Genomic DNA, 21,728 nt, shown 5'->3' with positions numbered 1-21,728 from the left:
CTAGTCGGAAAACAGGTGCACCTTTTAGGATATTGTCAGCCCCTTTTCAGGGAAGGGGGGATAGTGATAGTTGTGTGAGAGAAAGTGATGATATATATATCAAACATCCTTGAATTTAGCATCGACAGTAAAAAAAACTTGAAGCGTTCTTACAGTAATGTGTCTTGAACTGTTTCATCATAGAGGTAGAAATGCCACAGTAGCTGATAAAATTTAACACGCTTGAAAACCACAAATGGTAGACATACAAAACAGATAGTCATCTTTCACAAGGGTAAACTACTGCACAATGAATGGTGGATTAGATGGCAAACACTGGTTAAAAAGAAATGTGTAAATATTTATAGAAGTTACCTGACATAACTCCTGTGTTTATGTTAAGTGTTGCACTGTTTATTTAACTTCATTGTTGAATGTGTAAACTTGGCAGGAGGCATGTGGCCCTTACCATACATTTAATGTTACAAAAGTGTGACAGAAGTTACGACTGTAACATAAATGGAAAACATCTTCCCACACCCCTCCGCTTTCCTGTGATCTGGTATCTTTGCTACACCATTCCATAACAAATGGAAGGTTATGCAAAACACCATCGCAGCACAGAGAATAGTTTTTTTTTAAAAAAAGACCAGTAATAAATATCTAACCAATACCCTCAACGCTGGCACCAGTATTCAGAGATTAAAAAGCCTTTCGGAAGAGTCTTGCCAAGAGGATTTCTATTTTTTTTAAAAAAAAGCCACAAAGAAAGATTTTTAGCGCTTATCTGTTCGTTTCAAAAAAAAAGTTTACACTTGTCCAAATAAGCGGGAGAGTGTTTGTTGATGTTGTAGTATTCATAGGAACATAAGCTGTCATTTATTTCTAGCTGGGATTCATGTTACTACTCTCTATGTAAAAGTGTCAGACTTGCCATTTATGTTGCATTGTCGTTTTAAATTTTATTTTATATTATTCTGTTTCACCCACAAAATACAGTCAATTCACTTTACAATATATTCTGCAAAGCACTTTTAGACGTCTCAATGGTGTGATAAGGTGCTATATCAAATGCAATGATTATTATTATTATTATTAATATTGTCAGTGCCATCTTCAGATGAGATGTTAAACTACAATCCTATCTACCTGTTCATTGTGAATGCATCTATCAGTGTAACTATGTGTTATCAAGATCAGGATTGGGAGTGAGAGGCGTTATTCAGTATTGAAGAGATCATGATGGACAAATCTTACAAGCACAGTTTATTCAATATATTTAGGTGCTTTTAACTTTCAAAACTGCACTAGCTGCAAACATTAATAATAAATAATCTCTTTATTGAATGAGATTAATGGACAAATACCCGGTCATTACATTTCGTACTACTAAATCCTGTAAAGCACTTTGAGATGAAATGATAAGCCAATACATCAAATGCAAGGATTATTATTAATAATAATTGCCTTCAAATATCTGCAATATTTGTTGTGAAGGATTTATCAGTTTAGCCTTACACTCCCAATTTGACTACCTGTTACCAGTCATAATATATAGTAGCTGATCCAAACTGATAACTATTATGGTATAAATGAAGATTTAAAATCAATTACTTGTTATATGCTACACATAAATATTTGTTTAATGCATGGCAATTAAATATTCAAACTTAAATTGTTTAACTTCCAATCTTGTGTCGAACTAAAAATACAAATAAAAAAACAGATGCTTTGAGTTTAATTTAAAGTCACATACATTTATATAATAGAAAAGCTACTGCAGCAGCTTCAGTAACTGGTCCAATATGTACATTATTTGTTCAGTTGTTACAGCGTAGAATGTGTGTGTAAGAATATGGGGTTTTGTTAAGTTGTTGCCCCAAACTGTCTAACATCTTTACCTTAGAAAGTGAATGGTTGTTCCGTGAAGTTCAGGGCTGCCAGAATCAATATTCTTTCAAGAATTTTCTGCTTCAAGCAATGCTAGTGCAAGCCAGCACCTCACCCCTAGTTTAAAGTTCTGATCCTTATCAGGATTAATTCAATAAAGATGTAATGTATTTCAGTCACAGCTTACAGAAAGTTGTCAGATCTCACCAGGTCTAAACTTTCAACAGAGGACACACTCGCTGTGGCTTTAATTTAGGCACAGAATGTTGTTTTGATTATATACTTATCTTTTTTTTCTCTTAAACCTTTTGGCTAAAATTGAAAACAATAAACTCTGGGCCACAAGTGATACCTGTAACTTAAGGCATATTCAATTAGCTGGCAATGTTCTGCTTTCTGTTCCAACTCTAAACTCGTTCTAGTAGCCAAGTCAAAAGAGGCACTTATATAAATGCTGCTCTATACTGTAAACATAAAATCAAAGATTTCTTTTATTAAAAAGCTGAAGATACTTGAGTTTACGTCACTCAGAACGGCAAGTCTGTAAATTAATACATTTGATTTAATAACATTTTTGATAAATCAAGATATAAGCTATCAAAGTCACACCGGCACAGATAATATTATTATTATGTATTATTATTATGGTAACTCTATATAAAACATGATAGTGTCCACATTGAATTGTTTGCTGATTATTTTGTCAGTAATCCATTCAAAAAATGTTTTGTTGGTCAATTTCTATCAATTCGAATGAGAGATTTTGATTGAACCTAATGAGCAGGTTTTACAGTGGGCGAGTCTGTATGGGTATTTCCTTAATTGACATTTGATAACAAGTAAAACAAATTATTTGCGTGGATAAAATAAAATGTCAAATTGTTACCTGTACTGGATGGAATAGTTCATTGAATCGCACTTTTTATAGCTTTGCTTATGCTGGGAAATATTAAAGATAACAGTAAGATGGGAAACTACCCTGTGTGATGGGCGCTTTGTAAATGCAAGTTGTTGTTGTTATTGTGGTAATCACTGTGTGCTAGGCTCTCTGCTCAATTGGAAATACAAGAATCTTCAATAAGAATGCTTTTCGAAAAATAACGCATTTGTAAAGTGCTGCAAAAAACTGTTATATCGTCAAAAAGCTGACTTGATTCTACCCGTTATCCGAGTATGCTTGCTGATGTTCTAAGGCCTTGGTTAACTGGTCTGCCTTCAATTTTTAAAGCCGCACAAAAGAGCCCCCCTTCCCACCCCACCCACCCACCCGAAGCTTGTACAGTGTATTGTGACTTTCCATGGTCACCATTTCATTGTTCAGTGTGAGTACAGTGTGTGTATGTTTAAATGCTATCCACAGTCCAGAGATTACAAAGGCAGCCTCTACGTCACCCAAGCCTCAGTCTAGCCTGGCCCTCGTCCAGGGTCTTCTTGTTGACAAACTCAGCACAAATTATAAAACCCAGTAAAACATGTATTTTCCAAACCTTCTCATGAATGCAACTCAATCTCCTTCTTAACGATGCAAAGAGTTTTGTAATTATTCCAATTTCTATAAACAGCCTGAATCAAAGTACTAAGAGTACAGAACGGCGCCAAAGGTCAAATCTAACAGTGCTGAACAAGTAAATATGAAGCGATAGGAACAGTCAAATCACTTACTTTTATCACGTACAGCTTTATATCAATAATACACATTAAATCCCACGTGAGAAATACTACCAGCCTCAACAAAGTTATTCCACTCAGTAGCTTTCCAGATACTTTAACTAAGAGGAGACAATAAACAATTTCAGGTCTGTGCTCGCTATTTTGACAATGCCTTATGAGCCAACATTTTGGAAATTTTAATGGAATAATTAAAAGGTGGATTGAAAAATATAGTCTGCCTGGTTGCTGTACTCCCAGACCTGTGAATAATATGCCTCGTGCCTTTGTTTTTTCAAAACAAATAAAAGGAACACTTTGCAAAAACAAATCTACTTAAATATGGAAGGCCAAGCTAATGCAAATGTTCTGTGTCGGGAGTGAAAAACATTGAACATTATTTACACTGCATTGTTACTAAAGAGCTCAGGGATATTTGTTGCTTTCCTTCACACTCGGCTCATGCAAAAACAGAATAAAAAAAACTATTTCAGCAATAATAATACTCCGAAGCCTCAATAACCATTTACCATAAACTAACCTTTCCAAGTATATAATGTCTAGCACAGTTACGACCAAGATCACATTTGGAGAAGGTTTAGCCAGGATGTATGACCAACACTTGCACCCACCCCCCATGAATCCCCCTCGGACTGATTAAATTGGCTCAATATGACACTAATAATTGGCTCAAGATGCAGCTTCAACAGACCCAATGATCCATATCTATGTCAGTTCTTAAAATCAAACCTTTAAATGCTGTATTACATTTTCAATAGTTTACCTTGGCTGAATTACAAATACATTATTAGAATCCCCAAAGAGGGTTTAAATGGGTGATATCATAAGATACTGGAAGGAAAGGTTATATTGTGGACAGAAACCTGGATGATTTTCGGCTTTTTTGTTCTCAGGAAAAACTATTACATCTGATAAAAGTGAAATAACTGTTAACATCAACAAAGTAAAATGGTGTTTAAAACACGTGGCATAGCTTCCAACTTTAGGCTCCTTAGGTACCGTACAATGAATGTCTAGATGGCAGGCAGGCTAGGAAAACAGTACTTAAAAACCAGAATTATGAAAACAGTATCTTCAGAATTTGAGAGGAGTGCTATATTGATTTATTCCTGTTACTGGGAAGGTTATTGAACTGACTCTATAATAATTAAGTAGACAGATCTGTACATCCTTAACTCCTACCTAAATTAAATCATTTAATGAGTAGCGATTGTTGTACTTGCAAAAAATAAAGCATTTACTGGGAAACTTTCATAGCCAGCGAGATGAGCATAGTTTATTTAAAGTTTAATAAGTTTATTTCAAGCAAAATTGATATGATTCACTGGAATAGTCACTTTTGCAACAGTCACTTTCCTTCATTCAGTCTTATTATTAAATTCATTACATTACCAACCTCATATTGTAGGTTATAATTTGATGTCTCTCTATTGCTTTTAAACGCACAGAATATATTTCTTGCCAAATCTGATTGGATTGATTGTTTGCCTCTACTCCCTTGTCACTGGAGCAACTAATTGAATTTTCATTCGCTGTGCTCCGTGCAGGATTTCCTGATCAAACGCTCAACTCAGGACCATTCCCATCCATACTCTATTAGCCAACACGTTTTATAAGCAACGGGGTCATCAGAAGTGTAACTCCCTGAAAGAAACCCTACACCATACGTGAATGGCCACTAGAATGTTGCCCTTCCACTCCTCCACAAACCAGAATATGCCAAAAATGCCATTCTAATGGAGGTCATCATTTGCAGATTAGAACATTTGATGGTAAATTCTCAATGTGGCCTTCCTGATATTTTGTTTTTGTCATGCTGCTGCTTATTGAAAAAAGATCTCCATATGTGTACCCAGACCCAACTCAGCATTGTGTTTCACTCACGGAATACTACATAAGAAACTATAGAACATGGGTTTAATATTTGATCTTCAGATAACATCGTTTGGTGCAGATACACTTTTTTTTACGTTTTTTTAAAAAAGTCTGTTGCCATTAAATTTTTTTGCGATTTTGACTTTTGATGATAAAATAACAAGAATTCATAGATCGAGCTTGTCCAACAAGTCTTCGACACAGTGATACCTTTTGTGCTTTATAATTAGAATATTTTTAAAGACTTTATATCAAGATTGATAATACACTGAACCTCTGAGAACTCTGCCTTTATCAGTTGTCATAACACACAGAATCCAGAATATTCTCCAAATACAAAAAAGAGCGCATAAATAAATATTATATTACGCATTAAATCATTAGCTACTACCCTTAATTTCTGAAGGGGCAATCGTGTATGATTGATCCTATGAAAAAAACCAAAATGAATCATTTTTGGTGGATAGATGGGGTCTGTTTTACAGTAAACAACAACAAATTGCAATTATATAGTGCCTTTCAAGTCAGGAGGATGTCCCAAGGTGTTCATGCAAGTAGATTTATTATTAATCAATACTGCATTAAATAAATATTATCTAATATCTCATTATTATCTAATACAACAACAACTTGATTTATATAACATCTCAGAGTGCTGAAGATTCTGGATCCATAGTACTTTCTCTGTGCTAACTCCAACATATTCAAGTGTAAAATTGCCTGATCGCTTGCCCAAGTGGTTATCCTTCAGGTTTACACTGAGTGAGTGAATGAGTGAGTGGGTGGGTGGGTTGGTGAGTGAGTGGACTGTCACAGCCAAACCCAATCCGGCTCAATTTGTACCCACACAATTTCCAACAGAAATACTGAGCAGAATCTAGATTTGTGGCTGTCTTTTACTCAATTCTAATGTCCTCCCTCACTCACTTGTTACTGTGTAAAATCACTTGTACTGGGGTCAGTGGCAGTAGAATCTTAAAGAAAACCCAATATTAATGGTGTTGATTGCTATTCATATTATTGTTGTGACCGTATTAGGCAGAAGGAATATTGCTTATTAAAGTAAATCTTCAACATAATGTAGAAGTAATGTGCATTCCAATAAAATTAAAGGAAATACAAGATGTTGTATTATTTTAACTAGGTTTTCTCTGGATTTTTTCCACTAACATCATGCCTGCTTTGGAATAGACATTTCATAGGAAAAGATTAAGTAACAAGTGGATGTAAAATTCTCACTCTGGGGAACAACAATTGCTCACTGCTATCTTAGCCAAGCCCAACGTTGAGAATAATTTTATTTGGGAATATAGTTTAGGTCATTATGTGAATGCTGAACGGTTTTAGTATCCTGTCAAAATATTTATTTGCCCTTCACCGATAGGATTGCCATAATTTGCTATCATCTTGTTCCAATAGCTATTCCCATGTAAATAACCATCCAGTCTGTTTATAATCTTAATTACAAATCTGACCAGAACACTTGAAACAATCCTGTGTTATTAATGTGCCAGTTGTGAACGATTTGTGTTTAAGTTGAGTTTTGCTATGAAATTGTATAGTAACATACAATCCATTACATGACATGGGTGTCTAACCTGGGGAATTATAAATTAAATTGATGCATTAACAATACAATACTTCCATTGGACACAGCTCATTGAGTGAGTTTTGCTAGTTTGTGGATAGTATGGTAACAAAGGGAAAGAAGGAAATAACAATGTATTTTTGAGAAATGGATGTGGAAAGAAGAATTTTATTTGGGGCTTTGAACAATGCTGCGGTAATGCAGTCCAAACATAGAAACCAGAATTTCAACTCTAATTATTCGTTGAAACTGGCATAGGCAGTTCCCTTAAGGGACAGGTTTTCCAGTCCCTATAAGGAAAACTGGGCAGCAGATTTATATTTTTCTTGTTTTTTTTCTGGTCATGACATTAATGGAGAAACAAGCCCTAACCTTCACTGTTCCTCTGCTGTGAACCCAGGAGTTAGTATGAGTTTTTCGGTGTGCAAAACGGATTGGAGGATTAGCACACCAGCGACAGCCAAAGCACAAAATTATTTTATTCCACATAAATTAATTATTTTATTTGAATGCAAAAGACACGCTCACCTTAACTATTCACTAACTACCTTCCACTTAGACATTTCAGAGTTCTGCAGTGTAAAAGCAGGCAATTTATCCCAGGAACACACTATGGATGACATAGATTTTGTTTATACGTTGCTTTTAATTGTGACAAAATACAAACTGAATGAATAATGAAGCACTATGCTGTTGTCACTTGATTATTTTGGGGGATTGCCATTCCGCCATACACCTTCGGGTCTCTTTGTTCAATTTTTTCTACAAGGTTATCCTTTGTTCATAAACTGCAATAGGATATTTTCTGGGGCTTATCAGGATTGACTTCGAATTGACAATGAATGTAGGGATCGATAGATGTCTCCAGTTAAGAGCAAATGAAAGCAGCATGTTACATCCTTCACTTTGGTGTTCAGTAGTTTAACTAACCTTTCTGTACCTCACCTGGGTTAGGAGTGTTCAAAGGCCCTTCCAAGTAGCATAAAACGTTTCCAGTCAACGGTACAGCAAAACAAACGTGCTGCCAAAATCTTTTTTTTACATTAAAACTGAGAACATTTTTGAATCAACTGCTGAATTGAGAAAATGTTCAGGTGATGACAAATAGCAATCATGCAAAAAGCACGATTTTTTTTCACATCATGTAAATGATATCTTTTGTAGTAACCGAAGCATTTCCATTGAGGTTCACTATGAGGACACCACTCAGAAAGAGTCTGCCATGGTGCCTGGAGGCAAAACCTCTTAAGTTTTCCTAGCAGGGTTCAATGGCTGGTTAGAGGTGCAAGGTGCAGGTCTGCAACAGCCCTATCTGGCTGCACAGCTGTACAGTGGTAGCTTTCTGGCATCTTTTAAGAACTCATCATAAATTAATGGACGGATACCAAAAAAGTGATTGTGGCAGAGGTTATGTCACTGCAGTATATTCACCCATCAAACTTGGACCCCAGAAATCACACAAGATTGAAAAATAAAAGCATGCAGGAGAGTTTTGTGTGCAGTCACAGGCATAAGCATAGCCCAGAAAATCATGTCAGTTTTGAATTCCCATTGCGCCTGACTCTTGAACTTGGCAGACATGTTTGTTGTTTTTTTTCTAGTTTTCAGCCACGCCATTTAAAGAGGATATCAAACCTTGGGGAGAAATGTTGACACTCTGTCTGCCTCTATTAACAGTGCCACAGGACAACACAGGTTTCAGATGCTCCAGCATTGCTTTGTATATTAACCTTCCGTTGCTTTATATTGTATGAAAGCAATTTGTCCTCAGGAATACTGTTGAATGTTTCAGTAATATCCTGAGTGGGGGGAAGCTCCAAGTTATTAATACACAAGCTAAATTCTCCACTGGTATGCTGCTGCTTGTCATTTTTAATATATTCAGTTTCTATGGTCGTACAAAAGCACAAACTATTCGTTTTTTTCTGGCAGCTAAATTGGAGTCAGCAGCAAAGGCAAATCAAGCATTCAAATCCAATAGAGTAGACGTCAATAAGTAAGGACTGAGGAAAGGTTATTAGGCTCATCAAGCTCAATCTTTCTACAAACCACATACAACCTACTCTCATGAACTCACCCCCATCTTCAAACCCATAAGTAATAAGAACAAGCACTTGAACATCTAGATTTTATAATGGCCAAAGCAAATTTTAGACCTCCCCCCACACACCCACAGAGGTCAGAATTTTATTTATAATTTAGCAATGGATAATAATGTCAAATGCAAGCACTGTAGCAGCCTCAGGAAGATGTCTCAAAGCACTTCACAGGATTTACAGTAAGAACATTATGCAACAACATGCAAAATAAAAAGATTGAAGACCTTGGAACATGTGGGGGAAACAATAGTATCCTAAATACATAGGTAGCTCGACTTGTGTTCAAAATTGTACTGTACTTGATGTGTCCATTTGAGGAATTTCTATGCAATATGTCATACAAGGGAAATTCTGGTGATTTACAATTATCTGAACCCTCAAGTGTGGTCCAAACCTGAACTCAATTCCTAACAACCTTTTCTGGTAATACTATTTTTTGGAGGTGGTGGAAGAGAAGATACTTTTGGGCTCTCTCATTGTAGCTTCCATGTTGTGATGTGCCATCTTTAAAACCGATGCCAAGCTTTCTGTGCTGCCAACAAGATTTGCTTTGCGCAAAATGCTAAAAGGTGGAATTTTGAAAGATTAGACTGTTTGACTGGGTTTATAGTAGAGTCAAGTTCGCAGGAAGAGGACCACAGAGCAAAAATATTCACACCAAGAACAAGCGCAAAACATTGAACAAGGCAAATAATTATAAGCTGCAGTTAACTTTTTGTGTTAACTGCTGCATTTCTTTGAAACGCAGAACTGTTTGAACCTGCATTCTTTTATTCTAGCTAGGGAGGTCCCAACAAACCTAAATTAAATTTAATAAAAAGTGCATACAGATGTGGATATGCTAAGTTACATTCTTTAACTAAATTATAACTCTGCATTCTTAAATGACAGATCTAATAACAAATTTAGCCACACATGCATCAGTCCAACAATTGAGAAAATCTATTCACATTAGTTTCAGTTTTAATTACAACTTCTAAAAGAAACACCACCAATATTATTAAGTTTGGCCATCCAATAGATGTATTTAACAATTTCTAAAATGTCTGCCATTTTGGATATAAAATATGGTAAGCTGATAATATGTGCTAATTCATCCAAATGTGCTTCCAAGTGCTTTGCTTGGTTTTGTAAGATATTTCTCATTAAAACGAGTTGAATTGTGCAGCTTGCTATTTTTTCCTCTCAGAGTACAAGCTTTACTCTTTAGGGACATGAAGATGATGTCACCACAATGAACTGTGACCCACAAAAGCACTCAAGTGGCTAAAAAAAAAGAGAAACCCAGATGTCTCAGAAAGACTTGCAACAAGACAAAATTTGGTGCACATTTTGTTAATGTATCATAATTCAATTTGTTTTTCTTAAAAAAATTATTGACTGACGGCCTTAACACCCATGTGTTTTGTGTTAAATATATACTCTATGACATCAGAGAACAATACATTGACATCTTAGGTTGCCAGTAAGCTATCAGCAACATTGTGTTAAATGTCAGTAATTTACAATAAAATTCATATATAGCACCACAATTAGCATTGCACAAACCATTATAAGTTTATAGTAGTCAACGATCAAATGCAATCAAATCCTGGATAGGTATCATTCCTTAAACAATAGACAGATTGGATTTTTTCTTCTCCAATATAAGGTTCTACAGAGAAGATGGTAATTTGAGCACCTTCAAGAGGTTTCAGAGGAAAGCAGCAGTGAATTAAGCAAATGCAGCTGATATTGCATCATAGTCCCAAAAATTCTTCATATTAACTTCAAGTCAAGGGGCAACTTGCAGGAAAATATCTTAGTCATATGAAGTCTATTCCTGGCATTTTGTTCTTTAGAACTCAAAAGAAATTAAAATTATTATGAAGACCTAAGATGTTTTGTCAAGCAATTCTGTCAGGGTAGACATTTCACATTTAAGAAAATATGAACGCTTATTAGTAAATGTTCCTGATTATTTGGCATCATAGTATAACACTGTATGGCCTGGAATACACATACATTTAAAAAGGCTTTTCTTCTTGAATAGTCTTACCAATATTAAAGACTAGTTGAGAAATGTAATATTGAAAGTTACACGTCCTGGAATATAAACAACTAACCACTGAATTCTTAGACAAAAATAGAACCTTGGAGTTCAGACAGAACATTAGCAATAGGAGTTGCAGGTTACATGGGAAAGTTTAGACCTATGAAAATCTGAAAGGCATTGAAGTGGATCACTCTGAAACTTCACTGTGATCATTAGAAATCTCCAAGTGCAACAGGCGATTGATAGTTCTTATTCCTCCAGTGACTGGAGGTCAACTAGATCCAATGTGATATACGAAAGACTGGAATCATTAACCAGGTTTTCCTCTTTCTCAAATGTGTCTCTGCACTTCCAGCTTTGGGAAAGTTCCACAAATTCTACCCACGATAAGTCATGGTAAAAAAAAAGAGGGCAGAAATTCAACCTACCTAAGTCAAGGACTCACATATATGTATATAATAACTATTACAAGCAGCTGAGGCTGCTGAAAGGACTACCTTCCCTAGATAATTCTCTCCAGGCAGATCAAAGGATAACACTGGGAGAAAGTATGCAAGCACAAGCCAATGGCATGTAACCCCTTTCCTTTTACCATCTCTTTTCAGTTTCTTGTCCATATTTCAATCTTTTGGTTGTTCTTTCTTTCCTTAAGCTTTACTTAAACCATTTTCTTGCCCGACCAATTCTTGAATTTTGTTTCACTGTATCCTTCAATTACCGTCTTATTTCTTACAGCAGAAGAAGAAAACCTAACTGTTCCATTAGCAGTACAACTGGGACATTAACATAACTATCAATTAATACATTTAAACTATCTGGATTGTTTCAAGTAAATATGCTTAGCAGATCTCCAGCATATTATTTTTAAAGCGCTGTCTTCAGAAAAGCTTGTTAAGCAACTTTTTTTTATATAAGGAGGGGGAAGGGAGTCAGAGGAACTGGATCATTGTGTTTTGATTTGTGAACTTTTCTTGAAAACAAGAAGGTTTTCTTTAATATTCCATTTCTGATGAAGGAGCACATATTAAATATGAACTGATTTAAATATGCTGTTCATCCCTGTTATTCTGAAGTAAGTGTTACTGGCATTTATTCCCAACTCTGACCAAGACTTAATTCCTGCGTTGGGAGACATTTCTGCAGAGAATAGGAAGTTCTTGTTCTTTTGAGAATGTTATTCATACGAAAAACTGCCTGCCATAAATGCAGTGGGCTGTGTTCAATGTGGGCTTGGATTTTTGGGGACCATTCTTCTGTTGCCCATGCAATAACAGCACTCCAACATCTCACCCAGGTGGTCAATGTGAACATAGGAAAGTTCAGGACCAGAATAAACATCATTCCTCTCTATCTCACATTGCCTCCTAAGTATCAGTCTAGACAGAAGATATCAATAGCCGCCTATTCAGCGGTGGGGGAAATTACAGCCAAGTCCAATCTTGTTTCCACCCAACATATAACCTTAAATTAATGACCTGGATAGAGTTTGGAATCATGTTCCCTCCCTACCCAATGCTAAGTGTGCTGAGGCAAATTGCAATGCCCAGACTACCAGCTTGGGCTAAGATCAGCTCAACAGAGAAACGAGAAATGGCAAAAAGCATAAAAAGAAGAGTTGGAGAGAAGGCCAAAGTAACAGATTGGACTTTTCATCTTCCCTTTCCATCACTGTTCAGACAAACAACTTTCTCTCGGATAAACTGTAAATTACCAGTTGTTTTTTTTTTAAATCTGAATTTAATGTAACCAGATTAGATTATGTATTAAAGATGCTTGTATCCTGTTAAAATGAAAACATAATTATTCAAAATGGAAAATATCCCTCTCCCCCAAAAAGGTACCATGTCAAACTGTTCATAGATTTAATTCCCAATCCATTCCACCTATGTATTTGGTGGTTATGCAAGATAGATACAGGTAGGACAAGCACATATGGCACTTCGAGCAATGCCCAGAAACTAAATAGTTTAGCGGGTGGCAGGTGGGTAAAAGATAACATTTAGATACGCATTACTTGATTCACTAGAATGTTGAATTTGACACTGTAACTGAAGGAACTAAATGTCTTGTCCATCAGAGATTTTAAATAAACTGTGATCTTTGAGGCAATGGTCAATGAAAATTCTTATCGGCAATGTATTCCAATTTTGTTCTCATAAAATCAAATATAGCTGGCTTATCCCTCCAGCTGCTGGCAGCTCGAAGGAAGTTTTACTCCCTTCGTTGACAGTTTTGTATGTTTTCCATCTCAAACAAACATTAATACATAGATTAGAGTAACATAGCCACTTCAGTTGTTGTTATAATATACCCACTTGAGTGTCGGAAATGTCAACGCTAAAACAGTTTTAAAGTAAAATAATTTAACGCACTTTGTTGAACTTTTCATCCCCATTTCCACTGTGCCGTATTTGTTCCGTATTGGTACTTTTAAATATTTTTTCTCAAATTAATAAAAATGTAAACTGAAAAGTTGATGTTTTTTGCCTCTTCCTGGTCCTCATTGTCCTGAGCAATTTTCATTCTTCAAAATACCCAGTCATCATCTTGCATACATGGCCAGGTCCTGTTTTAACTTAAGTGTTAAGTATAGTTGAGAGTGCTTATTTGTGGTGTTAGAAGGGTTAAAAAAATCTCTAAATTTACAAAAAGGTTATGAGATTGGTGCGATTCATAAAGGTTGAAGCAGGTTAGGACTACAAATTTACAGCACATAGTTTTTAAGTAAAGTCTTTCTCAAGGGGTTGCAATGGATATGCAAAATTTCAGCGATAGTCACGGGAGAACTTTATTGGTGTCCAGTCCAATAAAAACAAACATACAGAATAGTTCCGAGACACTCAATCTGTGCACGACGAAAGCTGCAAAAAATATATATATATATTCCTACGCTGTGACAGTAGACAGTTGATTGTGTTAATGAATACATTCACAACTTCAGGAGTTATTTTTGGAGAGGATGATAATCCCAATTTTGGGCGTTGAAAAGTAATATCATATTTTCACAGCGTTTTAAGGTTCTGTCAAGTGAATAAATGGCTTTACCTTACATAGCAGATTTTCCCCACACAGGGCTGGGCAGAGTAATAATAATAATAATCATGTTTCTATCTTATACTGCACTCTTCAACACCAGAAGGATGTCTCAAAGTGCTTCACCGGATATGCTGTAAAGTGGAGTGATGGTCTACTTTGCTGATGAACAAGTATAGTTATATAATAATTTTTCTATTACTGGTGTAAATGTATTACATTGAGTGGTATTGCGTTTACTCTCAGGTCTGCCTTCATTCATTAAAATCACCTTATTACCTGCACATTGTTTAGTTCTTAGCTGATGGCATTACTGTATCTTTAAATTCCCAACATTCATTCCTTAATGGCCTCCTCAGATACACGAGAGAAAAATTCTTCCCCATCCTTATACACAAGAAACACAGCTTGCTACCTCTCTGGATATTATACTTGCATCACCAAATGAGCTGTGCAGAGCTAACAATCTTCCACAGTTAGCTATGTCAGAAAACAAACACAAAAAGAACAGCCAGCACTGAAAATAAACCAATGCAAGGATTTGTTTTAATCCCGAATGAAAGGTTGGTTTATAAACATATTATTTGATGAAGAGGTTTTCCAAAGTTGAGTTTAATTCATAACTTCTCTTCAAAATCAATTAAATTCAACCAGTCATGCAAATGGGGATTCCTTCCTGCACTGAGAAATACATAAAATACATAATGCTGATCCATGTTCATCAGGTTGGATGATAATAATAATAATAATAATCCTTGCATTTGATATAGCACCTTTCAGTTTTTAGATGTGTTCTTTGTGCTTAAATTGATATTCCAATGCAATTCCTTATATCAGAATTCCTTTCAAATATTATAATTTAAACCCTCTTGTTCTGAATCATCATAAAAATAAAAATGATTCCCATTTGACCTGCAACAACCACAATTTGCAGAACCTATTCCCAGTCTCTAGGAATTTAAATTGCCTTTGACTATCAAATAAAATTGATACAATTGTGGTTTAATTAAAATTCTAATATCTTTAAGTTACTTGATATCTCAATACTGTAATTTTCTGTACAATTGTATTATTGAGATGACATTCAAATTCAGACTAAGCTTATCGGTTGCACAAATGAGCTTAACACTTGTCAGTAGACTGATGCTTCATAGATAAAGTCAATTTTAGCATGAAGCAAAGGGAAGCAGGAAACAAAAAATGACCATTAGATAGTACATTATGTGGGAACATGGGAAGAAACACAAGCTTGAGAGGCAGAAGTGTCATGGCGACGGATGAACGTTTAAACTATATTTCCACAATATCAAATTAAAGGAATTCTTAGAAATGGACAATATCAAACTTTCGTTCAAAAAAAGAGAAATGACCCAGTTATTTTATTTTAGCTTTGATTTTCTGTCTCCATTTTATTTAGTCTCTATGTCTGACCTCCTTTCCTTCTCCTGTTCAGGCTCTCTATCTCCTCTAATCTATCCTTACCAATCTGAGTGTCTCTCTCTCCTGCTTTGTTGAGTCTTCTTTCCTCCTGACACAACTCAAATTCTAGCTCTTGTGTTCAAGTGAAAGGCTTAGCAATATTGTAATTGTTGTTTCAAGATCAGCCAAACTCAAGTTTTTACAGGATCCTGCCCTCAATCATCCCAGTAGATCTCTCCAACAGTGTTCAGTTTGGTCTTCTTCCCACTAAAGGAACAAAAACAGTAGAGGGAAATGAAGAAGAGGGAAGGAAGAAATAAATTCTGGGCATGCCACCTATACCACACTTCTTAAATCAACAACTATAATTTGGATGTATTATTACAACAAATTCTAATCATGAATTCACAGAATATTTCAAGTTGCTTAGTCAGTTGAGCTATGGGACCAGAATGCTGTGGGTTCAAATCTATTTTGCATAATAATAAAATTAAGAAAATCTATAAAAATCATCCTTGGCGGAGAAGTAAGCACCATTTCCTGGTGTTAAAATGAGGAGAGGTACTTGGCATGGCTGGTGTAATCTAAGGCATTATAGATGATTGACTAGCTTTGGATAAGTAGACATGTTCCCAACCCTGCAAGCAAAAGGCTAAAGAGACGGGTCCCTAGTCTTGCTGGATGACTAGACAATCATGACAGTGTTGTCCAGTGCTTCCTTACCACTTCTAGTTAGTGCTATACAAATGTAATTTGTTGTTGTTCCAACATGGTTCTATATTGTGCGACTGATTTTACAATACGGATATAATGATCCAAAAGCCATCACTGACACATCGGTAAGATTCTTCAATTAAATATAGCGGTGGGTAGGAAACAAATATTGATTTAAGGTCATTGGTACTAGTAGGATGTGGGAGAAACATGATGCATTTATGCATATGTGCAGCACTCATTAATATTTAAGGTGTTAAGAGTGACACCAAGATCGCCTACAAAATAGAGTTACTACATTTTACAGAATCTTCTGTGAAGCACTTTGAGCCACCCTCTCCCGATGTGAAAGGCGCTATATCAAATGTAAGGATTGTTTTTTGTTATTATAAGTGAGAAGCAATGCAAGGTTGCCTTCTTAGTAAATCGGAATACTGGGATTTTCTACTAGGAACTTAATCTACTGCTTAAGGCAGAGGAGCATAAATAAATACATGGCATTTATTTAAGTTAAAAGAGAAAACATGCAGGCTATGTGGAAACTACAAATGTTCCTAATTAGCTGAGAGAAAAATACAAAGGATTCCATGCTAGAAATATGAATCAAATCCCCAAAAAGGTAAGAGATGGCATCATTCTCACGCCTGAAATTTAATCCACCAGTGTCCCTCACATTTTCTTATCCCTCAAGGTAGAAATAGTCACATCTTCTTGTTTTGAGCTTTCTAATGACCAAATTACTGAATAGACTGTTTAAGGAATGGACATGGAATCACAGGTGTCATCCATAGGAAACACACTTTCATAACAACGTTTTAGCCACAAACTGAACACAAAATCAAACTTAAATGTAACACATAGAAATCAACAGGTGAAACCCATTCGTTGATTTCATTTGCTCGTATGTGCTGATGACCTATAAACATTCTTTACAGAACTATTAGGATATATATTTTAGATTATAAAAAATATACAATAATAATCTAATTATATTAGGAAACACTCAAATAATCAGATTTTTATTCTACAATCAATATATTTATAAGTGGAATAAATGGACGTTTCCTCTGTGCCCTCTGTTTGCATACAAAATAAACTTATTCAAAAGGATTATGATTTAACAACACCCTCCTCTTATGCTGTTATGAATTTTTGTGGATTAGCAAAATAACACAAACACTTATCCACCAAATCAAAATAACTGAATCCAAAACAAAGGGTCTTAAATTTCCACAGCATTCCGTGGTGCGGTTAATTTCATTTAAACTGGGGAAAAGTATAGAAGAATTTGTGGCACATGTGTTTCCAGAAAGCTTTACATTTCACTGGCTTTTGGTAGGTTGATTTGGTTAACGCATGTTAAATAATTTCAGATTTTCTTCCAGTGTGAACTCGCTGTTCTACAAGTTCAAGGACAATTTACTGCCCTTTTAAATGGTATAATCTGATTATACTCTCAGTGAGACACTTGAAGAGCAATACAGCAGAATTAGATCATGGTTAAATTAATATCAATGGTCAGTGCCGTTCAATTATCACAGCCCTGAACAATCCCTTTCATTGTAAAATTCCTTTATGGTAAAGACTCTTGAGCCTTAATTCAGAAAGTTCATCTGTAATCTTAATACAATAGTCCCTTCCATTCATCTATGTATCACATACAATACTAGATATCCAACTCCAGTGTGCGGATTAATACACTAGAAATTGAGTTATGGTGGTCCATTGGCCTTATTAGAGTTAATCCCTTCCTTCAGTCCCCATGAGGAGATGTTTAGGAAGCACTAACGGCCAGGCAGAAGCAGAGGTGTGCCAGGCAAGAGGCCATCTCCAGGGTTAACCTCTCTGAAACACAGGCCAGAGGCTCAAGATTCCAAAAACAATTAAAAATAACATTTTCAGATACAATTTCTTCTGCAAGAGAATGCAATTCTGTGACACAAATCTCTTCTGAACCAAGGACAGCAGGGGTTCATAAGAATGGGAGAAGAAGAAGAACAACAACAAGATTCCATTTATAGAGCGCCTTTCACGTCGGGAGGACGTCCCAAGGCGCTGAAGACAGCAAAGAGCAGCTCCAATAGCAGTCTGAGTGCAGATCAGAATAAAAACACAGCGACCAAGGGAAGTGGCAGGCTTGCTGAATGTTGCTTGCTCGGTTTCCACAAAGACAATGATGAGGCTAAAAGTAACCTACCAAAACGTTTTGGTAGGTCAGGGTATTAATAGATATGGGGAGAAAGCAGGACATTGGAATTAAAAGGATCAGTTGAGGTACAGATCAGCCTTGATCCAATTAAATGGCAGAACAGGCTCGAAGGGCTGAATGGCCTCATCCTGCTCCTATGTTCCTTAGACCACCATTTCCCACAAAATAAAATATCAACAGGAATAAATCTTAACAAAGAGTTCTGGTGTTACAGTGTAAACAGACAAGAAGTATTGTATGCAAGAAATTGATAAGGAATCAGTCTTATTGCATTTGGAGTAGGTAACAATACATATACAAATTCATCATGTTTGACAGTTTATTTGATTGTTTTCTTCAAAACTATCACAATTTTCCTTAATGGCAGTACTTTTAAGTTGGTGGGACATTGCTGTGCGTAGGTTGCTGTTGTGTTTGCCAACAAAAACAAAGTCACTATACTTTCCAGAGAAAAAAAATATTTGTGAAGTGTTTCAGTTGTTTTGATGTGATAAGGCTCTACATCAAATGCAAGGATTTCAGATTTATCCAACACCCGGCAATTTTTTAATTTACCTTAAATATTGGATAAAATTCAAAGCTACATTCACAATTTGAATACAGTAGCTCTTTTTTATGTGAATTATTTGAATAATTCTATATTTTTGAATTACATTACTGAATTTCAGAAATCTGTCGTAAAAGTTATAAAAGTGGTGTGTCGTAGAAGTTTGTACATCTACATTTCACCTCTGACTGGGCTTGAATCAAGATGTGTTGCGCATTTTTGTTTCTCATGACCAGAGTTCCAAGTGAAAAATATTTGGGTAGCATCAACTTTGAGGACTAAGGACTACCTCTCATCTTTAAAAGTGAAAGGATGACCAAAAAAGTACACATTTTCAAATAGAGGTTAAAAGAAATGTAGATGACATTTTTGCTTGTCAAAGGAGAAGCTCGGTAAAGGTCCTCATAAAATGTTATTTTTTCTGATATGGTTTCACACTCTTAACTATGACCTGGCCCAGCTGCGACAGAGATATTGCTCAACTAGGATTCCAGCCTGTAGCAGCCCAATAATCACATTGCGATTGGCTGGGAACATCGGTTTGTTATGGTACAGCTTGCCCTCTAAGGCGACAGTTATCATAAGTTAAACTACAACAATAGACAAGTTCTCACCAGAGAAGAGAGATAAAACCACGAATGAGGATGTTCTGCTCCGCTGGGAAGGCTATGGATGAGGTTAAGATAAGTAGTTAAAACTACACGTGCAGAAATCTTTCTCCAAAAAAATTCCACGTTAAATCAACTTGCCATCAATACTTACTTTCGTTTTTTTCTTTCCCACGAAGCAATCCAATCGTGAAATGAATCCTATAAAGTGGAGACATAAGAGACGCGCATTAACTTATGAAATTCAGTTAAACCATTTGATTCTTGTATGCAAGATTTAATAACTTATTTTTTGATTTCAAAATGAACCATTTACCACAAATTTTGAGTTTAAATGTATACAATGGCATATTAATAAAGCAGAGGAGAGCGAAAGTAAAACTATATTGATCTCGTGGACAAGGAATAAAGTAATTTACAAATATTTTATGTATACATTTTTTGTCTTGGGATCTACTGGCCTTAAAATTACTCCCATAGTTAAGCTATAGAAACTTGCCCAACAATTCGCCCGGCCAGGAATAGAACCCAGATCTCTCGCTTGCGAAGCCAGTGCTCTAAACACTGAGCCACGAGCCTCCACATAGGAATCAATAGTAACGAGAGAGTAATAATAAATAATAATCCTTGCATTTGATATAGCGCCTTATCACATCTTCGAGACCATCTCAAAGCTCTTCAGAGAATATACCGCAAAGTGTAGTGACTGTATATTTTGAATGTTTTATATTTTTATATATATTGTGGACATAATCTAATGCTAATGCAGTAACAAACAGCTAGATCCCCATTTCATGATTTGTAACTATGGTCACAAATGGAAAGTCAGTCAGTAAAAAGTCAGTCAGTAAAAGGATGACCACTTTTGAACAAGTCTATCTGGTAATTGAAGACACCAAGAAAAGGCCTAAACCTTCTTCCAGCTACAACTGTTGCAATAAGTTATCAAAGGCCTTTGACAAACTGGTTTGCATCCTGTCCAAAGTCACATCTTTGACTTGACAGCTCATTACAAACACCACAAGAGGGCAGCTGAGCAGAGAGGACAGGGTAAAACACCCGACCGAATCCAGAAACGTTCACTGCTTCTGCTGACCTTGTGCTGAGCACTCAAAGAGGTTCACCACATTCATAGAGCACATCACAAGGCGCCTACAGTAAATCATAATGAGTTGTTAAGTCGGAAAAAAAAATTCAAAGAAATTCTAAAATCTGTGTTTGAAATTACCCAGTTTATTGATACCGTACACTTTACTATTCAAAAAACATCACATCAGGTTGAGTTCCAGGCCAAGAACTGTTGTAACCAATACAAAAAAATTCACAAGTAAAGTAGAAGCAATTCAAATTATAAATAATACACCCAATCTCACAATCACCTTAAAGACATGCATTGCATGTGGATTGGTGCCAAGTATTTTTTTTAATTAAAGCACTGGGAGAGAGAGACAGATGAACCCTGTGCCATTTTCACTCTATGTCCTTGAGCACAGAATACAGTGTTTTTTTTTTAATTTATCTCCTCATGCATTCAAAAATACAAGTAATTTACTGGGATAGTGCTGCTTAAAATCAAAGTGTTTACTTTTTCCTCATTTATGCTCTTGTTCGTTAGCTAGTGGTTAAAAGTATCTCTCGATTTCTGAATTCTGCACTTGCCCAACTTAAGCGCATGTTTAAATCTTTCTACTCGTATTTGAAGAATAGAAAAGAAATACAATGCAGTACATGGATAGCACATAATGAAATGCAAAAGTAATCATCGAAGGAAAGTCAATTTAAAATGAAATCTCTTGACAGCAAGGATGTATTGTAGCAGGGATGTATTGTACTGTACATAAAACCCTGTGTTCTGAGGTGAATGGATAAGTTGAAATCATTAGCATTCCCTAGATAATAATAATAATTATTATTATTATTATTCCCTAAATAACAGTTCATTGTTGCTTCTCATTAACTGTTTTTAATTAGTTCTTTATCACTCATTCAACCAAAGAAAAAGAAAAAAAACAAACACAAACAAGAAACAAAACAGACAGACAGACGATCAGCAAAAAAAATGGA

The sequence above is a fragment of the Callorhinchus milii genome, unplaced genomic scaffold (genome assembly GCF_018977255.1).
Source record: "Callorhinchus milii isolate IMCB2004 unplaced genomic scaffold, IMCB_Cmil_1.0 Scaffold11, whole genome shotgun sequence".
NCBI lineage: Eukaryota > Metazoa > Chordata > Chondrichthyes > Chimaeriformes > Callorhinchidae > Callorhinchus > Callorhinchus milii.
The sequence above is the reverse complement of the archived record's forward strand: the minus strand, read 5'-3'. Positions refer to the sequence as shown.